Here is a 6,458-nt window from a genome sequence, read left to right as displayed (position 1 = left end):
GTAGTGGGAGAGGGAGAAGCAGGCTTCCCGCGGAGCAGGGAGCCCAATGCGGGGCTCGATCCCAGGACCCTGGGATCATGACCTGAGCCGAAGGCAGATGCTTAACGACTGAGCCACCCAGGCGCCCCTCCCTGCATTCCTTGACATTAAAACTTGTGATTCCTGCCTGTATGTTAATTTATAATCTTTTGAGCTTTGACAAGATGTAAAGACGATAACCCTCTAAAAACTGTTGATTCTCCGGAGCATGTTTCCCAGGCAGCTGTCCTAATTTGGGCTCAAATAAAACTCTCTTTCTTACTTTTAGAAATACTAAAGAGGGGCACCTGGGTGGCTCAGTTGGTTGAGCGTTTGACTGTTGCTCTCAGTTCAGGTCTTGATTTCGGGGTCATGGGTTCAGGCCCCACGTTGAGCTCCACAATGGGCGTAGAGTCTACTTAAAAAAAAAAAAAAGGATTCTAAAAGGTTTGTTCATTTTGTGTTGACAGATCCTTGGCCAGAAAGATGGAAGGGATGGAACCCTTTGGCATGATTGAACACCCTCCTAGAATTTCAGGTTTCATGTGGAGGGGGGCGGGGGGCTGTCCTTTCTGAAGGGTATTGAAATTGCAAACGTTATAGCTTAGGCAGCTGTTTCTGGAGACTCATGGACAATCCTCCTTACTGGACAAAGTGGCCTTTGCAGGCTTCTCCTGCAATAATTTTTTCCTCTTTTAGGAAGAGATGGGCTTTCGAAGTTGTCACTCTGAAACTATAAGGCTCTGAACTTTCCGACCCAAGAGACCATCTTGACAGTTGAGACAAGGAAAAGAAACACAAATGTGTCATGTTCTACAAAATTCTTTTTTTTATTTTATTTTATTTAGTGATCTCTGCACCCAACGTGGGGCTCAAACTGTTGACCCTCACATCAAGAGTCGCACGCTCTACCAGCTGAGCCACCCAGGAGCCCCTCCACAAAAGTCCTATGTATTGTTTTGTCCAGGAAAATCCTATATGTTTGCTACCTTAGAATGTTTCTATGAGAGGAGTTGTTCTCAAAGTGTGGTGCTCACAGTATCAGTATCATCTAGGAACTCTTTGGAAATGCAAATTTTCTCCGGAGGACCCCAGACTGACTAAAGTGGAAACTCTGAATGGGTGGTTAGGAGAAAATGCATTTTCATTCTAACAAACCTGCAGGTAATTCTAACACACCTTCAACTTTGAGACCTACTGAGCTAGAGAACAGGAAAAAAAAAAAAATCCCCAAAGCAACTCCAAGTGCCTCCAACATTAAAAACAAGATGTAGGGGCGCCTGGGTGGCTCAGTCGGTTAAGTGTCTGTCTTCAGCTCAGGTCATAATTTTGGAGTCCTGGGATCGAGCCCCACGTGGGGCTCTCTGCTCGGCAAGGAGCCTGCTTCTCCCTCTCCCACTGTCCCTTCCCCTACCTGTGCGCTCTCTCTCTCTCTCCCTCCCTCTCTGTCAAATAAGTAAAATATTTTTAAAAAATACAAAAAAAAAAAAAATAAAGGGAGAAGATGAGGATGTATGGCGATATATGGAATTCTCCCTTTTCTGGTAACTGCACCTGGTTCTAAGTAGCTCATTGGTCAGTGAGAGCCTATGGATATTTTGAGGTCGCTGTGGTCCCCTCCTCCATTCCGTCATTCAAGGCTGTTTGCCTGAAAGCAGCTCTATAAGCTTGCGCCCAATGTGGGGCTTCAACTCACAACCTCGAACTCAAGAGTCGCATACTCTACGGACTGGGACTGAGCCAGCCAGATGCCCCAAAATGTTGATCTTTAGCCCAGAAGTAGGATGTATGTATAGCCTGCATAGTTTTGATAAGCATTAAATAAGTGCTGGTTGATACACTTTTTTTTTTTAAGTAGACTCCACACCCAAGGTGGGGCTTGAACTCACAACTCTTGAGATCAAGAGTCACATGCTCTACCAACTGAGCTAGCCAGGTGCCCCAACATCCTTGAAGGGTTTCATGACTGCCTATACATTTCATCGATAGTTAATATCAAACCAAATGATAAGGGGCGCCTGGGTGGCTCAGTCAGTTAAGTGTCTGCCTTCAGCTCAGGTCATGATCCCTGGGTCCTGGGATCAAGTCCCGCATCGGGCTCCCTGCTCAGTGGGGAGTCTACTTCTACCCCTCCCTCTCCACTCTTGCTCGGTCTCTCATTCTCTCTCGAATAAATAAATATTAAAAAAAAGAAGAAGCAGCGAGAAATCTTGGAAAAGTAGTTTTATGAGTAGAAATTTGAAGAAAACATTTATGATCTGATACTTCCTGCATGCCCCGTCTCCCTTGAGCACTAGGCATATGACCACCAGCTGCAAAAGTGCACTTTCTGCCCTGGGGTCTGTCCCCCTGCTGCTTAAATAAACTTACTGAGTTGCACCATAAAACGTCTCAAGTATTCTTTCTTGACCTTTGTGCTCAATGATCCTGAAACATTTTTGGTGGCCCGTACGGGGATTACAGCGTGAATCCGAGAGCCTCCATGGGGCTTGGTAAGTCTTCTTTAGCTCCAGTCTTGTTTTCTTACTTGTTCTTTTCTGGAGGTGTCCTGAATAGTGGTCAGGGGAGAACCTATTGCCCATGGGACAAGCTCCTGCCACTCCACGGGACACCACCAGCGCCTTGGGTGTAATGGTGTTGGGCTCAGAAATCAGGCTCTCTCTGTCTTACCTGATTTTTTTTAAAAGATTTTATTTGGGGCGCCTGGGTGGCTCAGCCGGTTAAGCCTTACCTGTTCTTTTAATACTTGTATTCTTCTTGGGCATGGGACGGCCATACATGTCCTTATAACGGCTGCTGATCTTAAGACTCCTGTTTAAGGTTTCCTTCCAAATAACCAGGTGTGATCCCTCAATGAGCATAAAATCCAAGATACTTCTGACTGCGTGCTTCCAGAAAGGGATTGATTGGAGCTATTACCCAGGTGGGGCCCTCACCTAAGGGGGCACAGCTCCCTGGGGCTGGATCTCGGAGAAAGCTCATGAGAAAGTTGCCTGGGGTTAGATAGGAGTTCCATCCCTTTGGGTTTTTTTTCATGGCTCTCATTTGTCCTTACACATGGGCTAATTGGCGTTCTCGATCCTGCTCTCAGATTGAAAGTACTTCTAGTGGGGGCGCCTGGGTGGCTCAGTCGGTGAAGCGTCTGCCTTTGGCTCAGGTCATGATCCCAGAGTCCTGGGATCGAGTCCTGCATTGGGCTCCCTGCTCAGCGGGAAGCCTGCTTCTCCCTCATCCTCTGCCCCTCCTCCTGCTAGTCCTTTCTCCCTCTCTCTCTCTCAAATAAATAAAATCTTAGAAAGAAAAAGAAAAAGCACCAAACCCACCCCCCCAGGCGGGGTATGTGACTCTCTCTTGAGCACACCTGCTCTCAGATCTCAAGAATGTACTTTTCGCTTTAATCCCCTTTCCCACTGTGCTGCATGTCTGTCCTTGAATTCCTTCTCATGAGAAGACCAGAAACCTTCAGTGACTCCTTTGGGTCCGGCTAGGTCGAGACCGGGGGGGCCTGGGGTGTCCCCAGTTCACCTGGCAACATCTTTTTGGTGACCACGAAGAGACAAGGTCCAACAGCGGCTTGAGCGACCCTCTTCCTCGGTGAGTCTCCCACACTTGCCTTCCTCCTGCCGGAGAGTCGCTTAGTCACGGTTCCCCTTTGTTCTTCTCTCTCTGATCGAGCAGGAAAAGGCCTAAAAAGGACACCTCGTGTGCTTCCGTCCTTTCTGCTTCTTTTTGTAATACTGTTGGCCTCGATAGAAGCTAGAGGATAGGAACGTCTGAGCAGAAAAATGGACCGAAATCCCTTATGGTCAGGCCTTTATGGTCCTGGGCCCAAACCCTGATCTGTCCGCACTCTTTCAGGACACCCAGAGGACACCCCTCTCCTCACCTCTACTCCTCAATCCGCCATCAGCTCAGCTGCCTCAGGCCCTTCTATTGCTATTCTTCCGCCATGTCCCCTGAGTTCTGTCCTGTTCTCTGCACCACCCCCCACGTGTCCTGTTCATGCCTCCCTTAGTTTTCCCGAGTCACTCGTCTCCTCCCTGTTCGCTTCTTCATTTGTGTGTCAGATCCGGAATAGAGAGGGCTGCCTCTTGTGTGGGGGGCTCCCTCCCTCATTCGTTGCCCGGCTAACGGACAGGAGAACTGAAGCTAATCATCCCGTGAGTCAGGCCTGTAAGGAATATTCCCCAGGAGCTACCGAAACACCTTTTGTTTTGGGGAGGTGCCCTGTCTTCTCCTGTGGGTCACGAACGGCCTATTTTCACTTTTTGTTGCTGGAAAGAAAACGTGTGTCCGTTCTGTCTGTCCAAGCTGATGAGCTTTAGGACTGGGAGTCCTCTTTCTCTGCCCTCTGGGCTTTTATCCGCCTCCAGCCTTGCTGGGGGCACCTCACCAATTCTGCCTCCACCCCCCCATTCCTGTTTCTGCACCACCATGGGCTCGGCTTGCTTAACTGGCTTCTCACCATCCTCAGTGCCTCAGGCCATTGGCTCCTGCTCTTCCTCCCCTCTCTCTATCAAAGAGCAAAGAGCACCCCTCCCTGGACTTCAACCTCCCACTTCAGATTTCCCCGCAGGTGCCCCAGCTAAAACTGACCGGGGCGGCAGCGGGGGGCAAATTGATTGGCTTTTGGTGGATCCAGGTGCAACATATTCAGTATTTAATTTAAGTTTGTCAGTTTCATTAAGGTAAACATATCTGTAGAGTTGTCAGCATTAAATACAAAAACCTTAGGGGCGCCTGGGTGGCTCAGTCATTAAGCGTCTGCCTTCGGCTCAGGTCGTGATCCCAGAGTCCTGGGATCGAGCCCCACATCGAGCCCCACATCGAGTCCTGGGATCGAGCCCCACATCGAGCCCCACATCAAGCCCCACATCGGGCTCCCTGCTCGGCAGGAAGCCTGCTTCTCACTCCCCCACTCCCCCTGCTTGTGTTCCCTCTCTCTCGCTGTGTCTCTCTCTGTCGAATAAATAAATAAAATCTTTAAAAAAATAAAAAAAATAAATACAAAAACCTTAAAATTTTTTTAGAGAGGGAGAGCAGTGGGGGAGGGGCAGAGGGAGAAGGAAAGAATCTTTTTTTTTTTTTTTTTAAGATTTTTATTTATTTGAGAGAGAGAGACAGAGAGCGCACAGGTGGGGAGGAGAAGGAGAAGCAGGTTCCCCGCTGGGCAGGGAGCCCAACGTGGGGCTCGATCCCAGGACTCTGGGATCACGACCTGAGTCGAAGGCAGACGCTTAACGACTGAGCCACTCAGGCGCCCCAATGTTTTGCCTTTATCAGGTCTTTGATTACTTAAAGTTAAAACTTCTCAATATTAAAGGAGCTGAGTTTTGCTAACAGCTGTATAACTTCCAGTAGAATCCCTTATTGCCACCTTGGTGAAATATAGTTTTGTAATGATATTTAGTAATCCTATTTAGGCACGTGCTTTAAAACCTTCTGAGATCTTTCACAAAATTCCCAAGATTTAAAATCTAAATGAATGCCTTTCAACCAATCAGGCTTGTTTATTTGATACGTTAAGTTCCTCGGGTTTGGTTTTTGTTTTGTTTTGAAAAAACATTTATTTATGAGAGAGAGAGAGAGATGGGGCAGAGGGAGAGAATATCCAAGCAGACTCCCGCTGAGCACAGAACCCAGATACAGAGCATGATCTCACGAGCCATGAGATCAAGACCTCAGCCAAACACCAAGAGTCGGATGCTTAACCGACTGAGCCACCCAGGCGCCCCCATTAAGTTACTTGGAAAGCATGTCAAAGAAATAGATAAGCCTTAGGTTGTACTGAATAGGTAAGTAATATAACTATTCCAGAAAATATATGAAACTCCTTAAGTTTTAGCATGTCCTGGTATAAGGTTATTACTTGAATTCTTGAAATGTGTCACAGAAACAACCAGATTTCCATGTCAATTGCATTATCATGAACTTTCATATCAGATCTTTTTTTAAGACTTTTTTTTTTAAGATTTTATTTATTCATTTGAGACAGAGATAGAGAGCACGAGCAGGGGGAGAGGCAGAGGGAGAAGCAGGCTCCCCACCAAGCCAGGAGCCAGACATGGGGCTGGATCCACCCACTGCCCATTAGGCTACCTGCTCTGCAGGAAGCCTGCTTCTCCCTCTCCCACTCCCCCTGCTTGTGTTCCTTCTCTCACTGTGTCTCTCTCTGTCAAATAAATAAATAAGATCTTTAAAAAAAAAAAAAAGAATGTCACTTTCTGGAAGGTGCAGGAACCTCAAGTTATTTGGGGGACCTTGAGAAAAGGAATACACCCAAATCTACAGGAATTACAGGCAAGTCTGATGACATGTATTTGGCTTGGCTCTGGCTTCAAGACGCTATTAAAAGTTCAATCTAAGGGCACCTGGGTGGCTCAGTCGGTTAAGCCTCTGCCTTCAGCTCAGGTCATGATCCTGGAGTCCTGGGATCAAGC

The sequence above is a fragment of the Neomonachus schauinslandi genome, chromosome 16 (genome assembly GCF_002201575.2).
Source record: "Neomonachus schauinslandi chromosome 16, ASM220157v2, whole genome shotgun sequence".
Lineage (NCBI taxonomy): Eukaryota > Metazoa > Chordata > Mammalia > Carnivora > Phocidae > Neomonachus > Neomonachus schauinslandi.
The sequence above is the reverse complement of the archived record's forward strand: the minus strand, read 5'-3'. Positions refer to the sequence as shown.